The sequence below is a fragment of the Erythranthe guttata genome, chromosome 5 (genome assembly GCF_056151865.1).
Source record: "Erythranthe guttata isolate IM_541 chromosome 5, IM_541, whole genome shotgun sequence".
NCBI classification, from domain to species: domain Eukaryota; kingdom Viridiplantae; phylum Streptophyta; class Magnoliopsida; order Lamiales; family Phrymaceae; genus Erythranthe; species Erythranthe guttata.
Genome location: NC_142537.1, coordinates 12,293,309 through 12,304,768, shown reverse-complemented (window position 1 = coordinate 12,304,768; position 11,460 = coordinate 12,293,309). Strand labels below are relative to the sequence as shown.

General features: G+C 36.0%; 1 long non-coding RNA gene across 2 annotated transcripts; it reads right to left on the bottom strand.

The window, feature by feature from the left end:
• Positions 1–285: 285 nt before the first annotated feature.
• Positions 286–2,660, bottom strand: LOC105972117 (uncharacterized). Of its 2 annotated transcripts, none has more exons than XR_016031442.1 (2): positions 2,228–2,660; positions 286–871 (listed from the first exon to the last, which is right to left on the bottom strand). It is a non-coding gene; the product is annotated as an uncharacterized LOC105972117 (long non-coding RNA). The 2 variants fall into 2 exon arrangements; XR_016031441.1 differs by having other exon boundaries at positions 286–866.
• Positions 2,661–11,460: the final 8,800 nt, after the last annotated feature.

Sequence of the window (11,460 nt, the reverse complement as noted above, 5' to 3'; positions counted from 1 at the left end):
TGTATTACGATTCTAATATTCTAGATTGAATTAATGTATTCCTACGCAATTAAATCTAGAACACAACATGAAGCACAATCTCAATAATGACTGTAACACCCTCCATGTCGTTTATATAATTAAGAACAGTTTTTAGAAAAATGAACTTTATTAAAACCTTCGGATCTTATTTGATCCTTTAGAAAATAAGTTTGGAAATCGTCAAAGCATTTTCTTTCTTCAAAACATAACCCACACTTGAAAGATATAATTTTCATAAAGAGTGCTACTTCAACATAGACGGGGTTTTAAAGCAATACTTGTAATACAGCGGAACACAAAATAACTTTATTTTACATACACCCCGGTTTAATAGACTAGATTCCTAAATAAAGTACATTATAAATACAACTATAAACTTCTAAAGTTAAAACACTTAAAGAGAAAGTGACTAATATAATCTTTGGAACTAGTCGGTCGATATAAAAGCTCGTGATTCCTCGAACTCCGCTCCACCAGTTTCCATAACCGCTTCGAGAACCTCAACCTTGACATGGGCGACGAGTTTCCCCTGCTTAACGTATACTCACAAGGTGTATTCACGTAAACAAAATGTTGTATTAACGTGGAGATGCAACGACCAATTAGCTGTAGTACATATAGACATCCAGTCCCTATAGTCTATATTAACAAATATACACATAGATGCAATATGACGGGATACCTATCAGATTCATAACATGGTTATCGGTAATAGACGTCGATATTCTGAGCCAGTTTATTAATGGAAGCTATCCACTCTATAATCTATAGTACCGTAGTTGGAATACCGGCCCATCCGTATTTCCGTGTCTACTCGACCGATAGCCATTTAAGATTCTGACTTCCTATACTGACCATGCAATTATCATAAATGACAAATCATATAAACAATTCAGAACACATTAATAAACATTCTCGTACTTTATGTCAACACAAATACTATAATGTGACGGTATCCCTATCAGATTCATAACATGGTTATCGGTAGTGGACGTCGATATTCTGAGCCTGTTTTGAGGGGAGCTACCCACTCTAGTCTATAGTGCCGTAGTTGGAATACTGGCCCCTCGTATTCCCGTGTCTACTCGACCGATCACCATATTAAGATTCTGACGTCCCTATACTTGACCATGCAATACCATAAATGACAAATTATTCAACTCCAATAATATAACCATGTTAGATCGAACTTGCGCTTAGCATAATAAACACATAAACACCTAACCACATAGCTAACAAACATATTCAAACCATTTTCTTCCTTAGAACTTCTTATTCAAATGACTCACATAATTAATTCAAAACACATAAATAAACATTCTTGTAATTCACATATATTATGCAACGTACACGTACCACATACAAGAGGTATCACATACAAGAGAAGGGGATTATCATATTATTTCATATAACCACTTTCATAATTATAACATACCAACGTGATTATCCTAAATGCATCATTCATGCGTTTTCTAGGTTATACATTTATATTAACATATAAGCACACGATAATCATAATAGCACATACGCACATAATATATGAAATTCAAATCCACATACTCTATTCCAAAAAACTACAAGGAAATCTGGCAGCTTCGGTACTTCAACTTTGAAATTTCATATCTCTTAAACCGTACATACAAGCATTATGAAATTTCCACAAAACCTTCAAATATATGTGATTTATACCAAGTTAAAACAGTTCAGTAAAATACTTATCCATGGGAGAGAAATAATTCATTTAGTACAGTAACACCAGCAGAATTTCAGAACAGAGCATTCAACTTTAAAAATACCAATTAAATCATTCTTTCAACGAAACGCCATGAAACTTCTCTGAGAATCAGATTTATAAGTCTATAATCATATCCAGTTAGAATCGCATGAATCGGAATAAGATAAAATATAATTTAACACATAAATCATAGATGACTCAGTAATCGTGCAGTTTCAGAAAACGATTCATAACTTGATCAATATAATTCCAAATTACACATACCATGTATCAAAACGAAGCTAACAGAAATATCTATACGCACAATTAATTTCATAATTTTCAGAAAATAAATCATCGATGAAACATGCACTGGAATCTGAGGCTACGAATCTGGAAATCGAACTAGGGTTCATTGAAATCTATATTTCTTGACCTAAATCCCTAAATCCGATTCCTAAACATATGAATCAATTAAACACATAAACATACCTTATTATTTATCATCAATGCAGTAAAGACCAAAGTCCTTACCCCTTTGAATAAAATCGAAGACAAAGGGAAAGAGCAAACCGAAGGATTATTGGCTTGAAGACTTTTGGGGCTGAACTTGGAGGCTATCCCCTGCTTCTCTGAAGTTCTTAGTTGAGAAATCATTGATTTATTTGTAGTTGTGTATTTGTACTGGAGAAGAGAATCGATCCCCCCGTTTTTAGCCGTGTTTGAAGATATAAATAGATGGGAGAGAGAGAGAGAGAGAGAGAGCTGCTGATTTCTTCTTCCCCAAGGAGAAGACTTTTGGGAAGAAATTGGGGTTGTATCAATTGCCGTAGGAAGGTAGGAAGAAAAGGGGAGGAATTATTAATTACATTACATGACTTATGCTTGGAAAGTAGGAGGATATTTTACTCAAGGGATGGAATTTGCCGGAAATGATGGAGAAAAGGAGAGGAAATTTCATAGGGCTCTAATGAAATATCTAAAACCATGGGGGTCCAAATCGCAATTAATCAAATATTTGCAAGTCAAGGATTTCATTAATCCCTCAATAATACACGGCACATGCATACACCACACACATAAGGCACACACATGATACATATATATACAACTCTCATAGATATATCTATACTCATTAAATCATAAAACAATTAGAGATAAATTGCATAGATTAATTACCACATCATAACTCACGTAGCATATATATATACACACAACATTCATATATGCATCTACATTCACTAAACCATAAATCGTAAAACAAATATTAGATAGATTAATTATCATAGCATGATTCTCATGAGATCATTTAAATTATAATTAAGCATGTACACGAGAGACAAATCAATATAATCAAAATTCAATATCATTATTAGCGTAGATAATTATTCATTTAAAGCACATAATTCATTTAATCACATAAATAAAATTACTTAATCACTTAATCAAATCGAGTCGACCGCACATTTAATCAAATATTATAAATCACATAAACAGTTAGGATGCAATAAACATTCACTTGTTAATTCATGAAATGGAGATAATCGATTTACTCAATATAATTTCATATAATATGCTTATGGAAATGCGGGGCGTTACAATGACTACCTAAGAGATTAACAATATTCCTATGTTAATACAACAAAGGCTCTTCTACCCATGTTCTACAATAACAGAAAATCAGATAAAGTGGTAAGTTTCATGCACTTAATAAAGCAAGTAAAAGAAATAATTTGGAATTAAAACTTGCATAAAATCATAGAAGGGTTCATAAATCCCACATAGGGTTCAAAATTAAATCCTAGAAATAAAGAGCTTAGCTACTCATGATTAAATTAAAATCTAAATAAAAAGAGTTTATGAAAGATAAAAACTATGCTTGAAGTCTTCAAATTATTCGTCTTCGTTATTGCTCCTTTGCTCTCGAAATTGCGTAAAAAGAGAGGACTCCTAGCTTTGTGCTTGAGATGGCCTTTTATAAGGTGAGAAAAATTGGTAAAAGGCAGTTTTCTTGTACAATTGAAAATTCCCTACTGCGCAGCTCCGCCTACTAGGACGACCGTCTGGAGATTTGTTCTCCATTTCGGACGGACTTCTGAAATAGCGTGGTTTATTTTTCTCTTTCTTGCTTCGGACGGGCGTCTGGATTCCTAGTGTATTTCTCGGACGGCCGTCTGAGATCTTGACATGTCTAGTGGTGTTGACTTCTCCAATTTTTGTCTATCTTTTCTTCTAAATTGCAGTTTTGATTCTCAAATTATTCAATTCTTCAATTTGTACGTGAAACACAATAAATCAAAACTTTAAGCACCAATCATCAATAAAATTCACCAAAAGCTCCAATTAAAAGATATAATTAAGTGTAAAAATATAGACTTAACATAGTTGTAGAAGGTTTCGCCCTCTCTCAGGGCGATAGTGAAGAGGTACGCGAGAGTCTTAGCGTAATTTTTTGATAGCGAACTGGTTAGTGAAGCGATCTGACAGTTGGGAGAGAGCTTCAATTGACCTAGTGGGCAAGGAGTTGAACCAACTCATGACTCGTTTGGAGAGCGTTGAGTGGAACATTTTGCACAAAGCATCATCAATAGGGCCATATAGTTCCACCATGGCGTAGAACTTTTCAAGGTGCTCCTGTAGGTCACTAGTTACATCGAACTGCAGCAGACCCGAGATCCCTTGGGGTAGTATCTTATTGAGTATGGCAACAGTGAAGGGATTACGCCTTATTGGAGCTATTGCCCTTCCACCTATAGATTGCCTAAGTGGGGAAGGTGATTCCAGCGAGATACCCGACTATTGATTTCATATGCTTTACCATTGAGTGGAGGAGCTCGCTGGCGAGAGGCGTTGCCTCTTGGAGGTGAACGTGGGTGTTGTTACCAAGTTCCTGCCTCTCGATGATGATTGTTGCATCCGAGACCTAGGGTCCGAGGTGGATGCCGACGACATATTGTTTGGCACTCGTTATCCTGCGACGGTGGAGGTGGTTGTACCACGGGTGGAGCCTCAAGATGAGCGTTGGCTCTCGTTGTGGCGATGTATCATGCCACTGCTTCAGTGGAAATACGGGCAGAGGTTTCTGCGATCATGTGTTGAAGGGCGTCTTCGGTTATTTGAACCATTTGAGAAGTAGGTTGAAGTTGACCCTGATGAGTCCTAGGTGGGGGACTCGCGAGGAGGGACTTGCGTTGGATCCCAAATACGGGGAGCGAGAAGCGGTAAGCCAGAGCCTCGGTGAGGCAGGAGGTTATTAGCAGTGTCATGCTCAATCCGACCAGATGTCTCAAGGGTATCTTGCGCGCTACGTGATCTAGTATACCTTCCCACAGACGTCACCATTATAATGATGCTAAAATCAGATTGCCTGTAGTAGTTTTAGTAGGATGACCTCGAAGAGAAATGTAGCTCACTGGCTCACGAGCTAGATGGTCTTGAGACTCCTGCGAACAGAGTACACGTAAACTAAGTCGTGGTTTATCCGGTGGAAACCCCTCAGACGCTCAAGTTAGACGTGCGGACTGTAGAAATAGTTGAGAGAATATGAGCAGTTGAATTGCTTGGATAATAGAACGTACATTAACAAATGAAATAAATCTTTATGGATGCCTCATTAACTAGGCTGAAGTTAATTTGTCGGGCCCAAACCTTATTTGAATGTGATTGGGCCTTTGTAGTGGTGGTCTTCTAAATTGGGCTCGTGGCCTAGTAGGTAAAGATATTGTAGGCCCAACGATCCGCCGCGTTGACCCTTGTCTATGCCTTTCTATTTTGAAAACTTTTTTTTTCTGAAGTTTTTTTTTTGTTCCGGCAGGTTAGCCACCGATCTCTGGCAATGACTTTTTTTTTTCCTCGAAAAACTATTATCATAAATATCACTATCTTGGCCTGCGATATTGGTATCAAAGACAATAATATTACTGTGTTAATATATTGCTGTCAAAACTGCAATATTAATGTCTCAAAGAGTAATATTGTTGTTAACACATTAATATTAATGTATTAATTAATTTTATCGTCTTGGCGTGCAATGTTACTGTCCACGACATTACTGTTTGTGACAGTTATATTAGTAAATGTTACCGTCCGACCTTCAATTTTACTGTCACAGATAGTAAGTAATTTAGGGGAATTTATTTTGAAAAAAATTACCACTAGAGACTGGCGGTAAATGCCAGTGGCCCGCATGGAAAAAGTTCAGAAATTTTCTTTTTAGGAAAATAAATGAAAAAGTCAACACCAGAAAACTGTCAGAAAAAATAAATTCAGAACAAAAAAAATTATTTTCGAAAAAAAAAAGCAAAAAGTTGTGAAGATAGTGGTTAGTGTAGTCATTAGTGTATGAATTAGAGTTTAATGGATGGAAATGATTTAAATTATATCATGAGATGTGTTTTAGAAAAGGGTTGAGTGATAACCCCCTAGTTTTGAAGATATATATGAGGAGGTCCAATAAATTTTTCTATCCTAGTCAAAAACCCAAATTCTTATCTTAATTAGTGAGACCCCATAAACAACTGAAAGTACCTATTTTGCCCTTGTAGTTTCAATTCAATACATGCCCTAACCCTTTCTCTCTCTTCACCCACACCCACACCCACAAACTGTCGTTACGTATCTCACTCACTCTATCTATGTTCATCTCTCCCTTTCTCTAACTCTCTCTCACCAAAAAAAAAACAACTGCACAAAAAAGTCTCCGGCGGCGGAGAAGAAGCCGAAGGCCGGCAAGACGCTCTCCAACGACGCCGGCAAGGCGACATTCGGTGGAGAGAAGAAGGGGACGAAGAAGAGCGTGGAGAAGTACGAGATCTACATCTTCAAGGTGCTCCGTTTTCTGCTGTTTCGTTTTATTTTTCCCCTGCTCCGATCCGGTTTCCCCGTGTTCGTTTTAGATTTGTTTTATATTTCCCCTGCTCCGTTTTCCCCGTCTTCATTTTAGATTCGTTATATATTTCCCCTGCTCCGTTTTCCCGTCTTCGTTTCAGATTCGTTATATATTTCCCGTGCTCCATTTTTCCCGTCTTCGTTTTAGATTCGTTTTAAATTTCCCCTGCGGATTTGGGATCTGAATATTGTCTTCTATGTTATGACATGACTTCATAGTAGCTGGCAAAAATTTTATTAATCGTCACAGCGTAATGCTACTGTAGGGAGGTTTTGTTCATTACGTGATTTAATTCACCAAGTTTCTATGGGTTGTATTAGTACCAAGGTGGTATATTGGAAACTGCACAAAGCCCAATAAGTATGTTTGATTTTTTTTTAATAAAGTATAATGAATGTTGCAGCAACATTTGGCAGAGATTGCATAATTCATTATCTTAAACTGCTGTGAACTTTTTTTAATGGTGTAGATGAATTTTATTCATATACATATATAGTCACATGTGATTGTATACATGTAGTTATATATAGTTATATGTAGTAACAAGAATGAACATAACTACATATGACTATAGTTGACTACATATAGTCATATCTAGTCATATGCAGTAACAATAATGCACATAACTACTTGTGACTATAGTTCACCAAAGTAATTTATCAAAAAATGTCTTTCATTGTTTATTGTTTTTTGTATTTTTTCATGTAATGTAATTCGCTTGTTTCATTTTATTCTTCGTTTTCTTTAACTTGTATTTTTTTGTCACAGGTTTTGCTCTATATAACATTATGAGATGCAAAGAATAAGATGCAGAGAAGTTGTACGTGAAGTTGCATTCATACTACAGTACTCCAGACTTATGTCACTTATATAACTATAAATAATTGTATATAACTATAGTCACGTGTAGTAACATATAGTTATATGTATGTTATGTGTTTTTTAATGTATAGTAATGCGTGTTCATGTTTTGAAGATTATATGCATGTGATTGTGTTTTTTCAATGTTTTTGGGGTTATTTGATTTATAATATCAAGATTAAAATTGTGAACTTTGTTGTTGGTATAGATTAATTTTGGGGTAAAAAGACAATACATGATTACATATAACTATACATGACTGTGGTATACTATAGTTATGTGTAGTATATACTATAGTCATGTGTAGTCAATTTCAGTACAGTAAATTTATCAAAACAAATAAAAAAATTAAAAGATAAAAAAATAAATTAAAAAGCAATTAAAAAATTAAAAATTAAAAAAAAAATTGTTTAAAATATTAAAAAAAATTAAAAAAAAACTAAAAAAATAGGGTATATATAAAAAAATAATAAAATAAACATTTATATTTTTTATTAAAAAATCTATAAAAATGATAAATGCAGGCCAAAATGCTTAATGTAGTTGGGCATTATGCTAAATGCATGTTGGGGCGAAAATACTGAATGCAGTTGGACGAAAATTGCACTTAAGGGCATAATAGTACTTTTACCTCTCCAGGGGTATCTCAAATGAATAATTTTAGTGGTGGACCTATCCCTATTTATTTTTCATTCTAGGGGTGTATATCAAATAGACCCTTTAGAAAAAAGGCACAAGGATGAATTTTATTTGAAAACTGTTTTTGGTGTGAACATATATGTATTTGTCGTTCTCTTTGAAATTATATGCAATTCGCTCCATTAAGTCCTCCTCCTTGAGATTATTATATGCAATTTGCTCCAAAAACATTAACATACTAGAAGATAAAACAATTCGGAATAGATGGGTAGACAAAATCAAAAAGCCGCTCACGTAATATTAATTACCAGACACTCAAAGCCCTTTGATTCGGTTGCCCTGATCTTTTAAAACAAAAGTATGAAATGTCTATAATACCCTCAATTAAGTTACATAAAAACTTTAAAAAAAAGTTGTAAATTACACAACTCCTCCTGAAGTATGATCTAATTGCCAAAGCACCAATTAGGTATCTGTAGCAACAAATTCTTATCTGCGATTTAGACAAACAAGAAAAACTTGCACAAAAATAATTTATTGAATTAAAATAAAATATTGCGGGTTACAAACTCTAATTTAATCCTCTGATTATTCTCTCAAGAAAAATATATGATTGACTTTGAATTTCGGAGACGAGTCGTTGACTTGTTCTTCTCCGGATTTGATTTGGATTTGAATAACGTCTTCCGAGGGTCTTGCGACTTGAATCTCGGATCGAACGCTGAACTTTGACGGATTTTGACTTGAAGATCTTGGAGTTCTTGATGGATTTGGCCCTTCAATCTTCCTTCGATCTTGATTTGATGTTAATAACGTTAATTCGAGGGTTTAGCACCGTAATCTCGAATTAAACGCTTTAACGCCTTGATTTGATGAAGAACACCTTCGATTTGATGAACTCCTTCGATTTGATGAAGAACGCCTTGAATTTGATGAAGAACGACTTGAATATTGTAGAGAGAATTTTCTCCTACGGTTTTTATTCTTCTTGAGTTGTGCCTTGAATTGTGTAGGGAGGGTCCCTATTTATAGTGGTAGAATAAGAGTCCTACTTAAAGTCTGCTTGATGACGTGGCGCGATTTGATTGGCTCTCTTTAAATTGATATTTATCTCTTATAACTTGGAAGAGAAGAAATAATCCTATTGGCCAATAATTAATTGATAATTATCCCCATGACTTGTCTTGCAAGACAAGGTATAATTTAATTTAGACACAATTTAATTGGCTAATTTAATTAACCAATTAATTAATTTTATGCGTCTACAAATGCCCCCTCGAGACTTGTTCACGGACAATGCATCTTGGAGTGGACGAGTCTCGATAATTGCTCAACTTCAATTGCAGCTTGATCTAGCAAAGCACATATAACTTTTGAAATCATGACTGGATTTAGAGAGATTCTAAGTTGCCTACGTACCCTATAAAGGGATCAAGTCATAACGTAGTTCAAAATATATCCTTTTGAGGGATGTCATGCACAGTTTACACTCATGTGGACAAGGAGAAACATTTGCAGTTTAAGCTCGTGCTGAAGGAGCATTTGACTTGAATTTGTAGATAGTTTATGCTCGTATCAAGGAGCCTTGACTCTATTTCAATATATAGATAGTTTATGCTCGTATCGAGGAGCCTTGACTTGATTTGGATATATAGATAGTTTATGCTCGTATCGAGGAGCCTTGTCTTGATTTGGATATGTAGATAGTTTATGCTCGTATCAAGGAGCCTTGACTTGATTTGGATATGTAGATAGTTTATGCTCATATCAAGGAGCCTTGATTTGAGTTGGATATGTAGATAGTTTATGCTCGTATCAAGGAGCCTTGACTTGATTTGGATATGTAGATAGTTTATGCTCGTATCAAGGAGCCTTGATTTGAGTTGGATATGTAGATAGTTTATGCTCGTATCAAGGAGCCTTGATTTGATTTAAACTTGTAGACATTTTAAACTCGTGTCAAGGAGGGCATCACTTGATTTGGACATGTAGACCTTTTAAACTCGTGTCAAGGAGTGCTTCATTTGATTTGGACATATAGACCTTTTAAACTCGTGTCAAGGAGTGTTTGATTTGGACATGTAGACCTTTTAAACTCGCAAGGAGTATTTCATTTGATTCGGACATGTAGACCTTTTAAACTCGTGTCAAGGAGTGCTTGATTTGATTTGGACATGTAGACCTTTTAAACTCGTGTCAAGGAGTGCTTCATTTGATTTGGACATGTAGACCTTTTAAACTCGTGTCAAAGAGTGTTTGATTTGATTTGGACATGTAGACCTTTTAAACTCGTGTCAAGGAGTATTTGATTTGATTTGGACATGTAGACCTTTTAAACTCGTGTCAGGGAGTGCTTCACTTGATTTGGCTTGTCACATTGCATAGGATGTTGTTTCTTCAAAAGACTTGCCCCCATCCTCATGATCTTCTTGTTCTTCTTCAACATGTTCTTCTTTAAGCTGGTACGACTTTTGGAATGAAGGTTCTTTGACTTCATTTGCAGTTATGCTCAACTCCATATCATGCGCTCGAGTGGCCAACTCTTCAAAACTTCTAGGTTGAATTCCTTGAAGGATATATCGGAGTCCCCATTGCATTCCTTGGATGCACAGTTCAATAGCTGATGTCTCAGGTAGTCGATCCTTGCAATTAAGACTCAAATTTCTCCAACGGTTGATGTAGTCGATGACAGGTTCCTTCTTCCACTGGCGGGAATTGGTGAGCTCAATCATGCTGACTGTTCTTCGAGTGCTGTAAAAGTGGTTGATAAATTCTTCCTCTAAGTGCTTCCAACTATCGATGGAGTTTGCCCCCAAATCAATGTACCAATCAAACGCGTTATCTTTGAGCGATCGGACGAATTGCTTGACGAGGTGATCTCCGTGCGTCCCGGCATCATTGCAAGTCTCGACGAAGTGTGCCACATGTTGCTTGGGGTTGCCTTTGCCGTCAAATTGTTGAAACTTTGGAGGTATATAGCCCATTGGCATCTTTAGATCATTGATCCTTTGCGTGTATGGCTTGACATAGGTTGATGGCAACTTCGAGCTTCCTTCCAACTTGTCTTTGATTGTTCTACTGATCAGCGTCATCACTTGATCTACATGAATCAGCCCTTCGGGAGAAACTTGAAGTTCTTGAGCTGGAGCCTTCTCGTTTTCAACTGGTTGTGGCTTTGTGGATGTCTCGACTTCGTCTTGAACCTCTATCCGATTCTCCACAGCTTGACTAGCATCGGCTTTGTCTATCTTGTTGATCAACTCGGCAATTTGAGAATCTCGTTGTTGAACATGCTTTGCGAGTCCCTCAATGGCCTTTGTCAAACTTGCAATTTGCT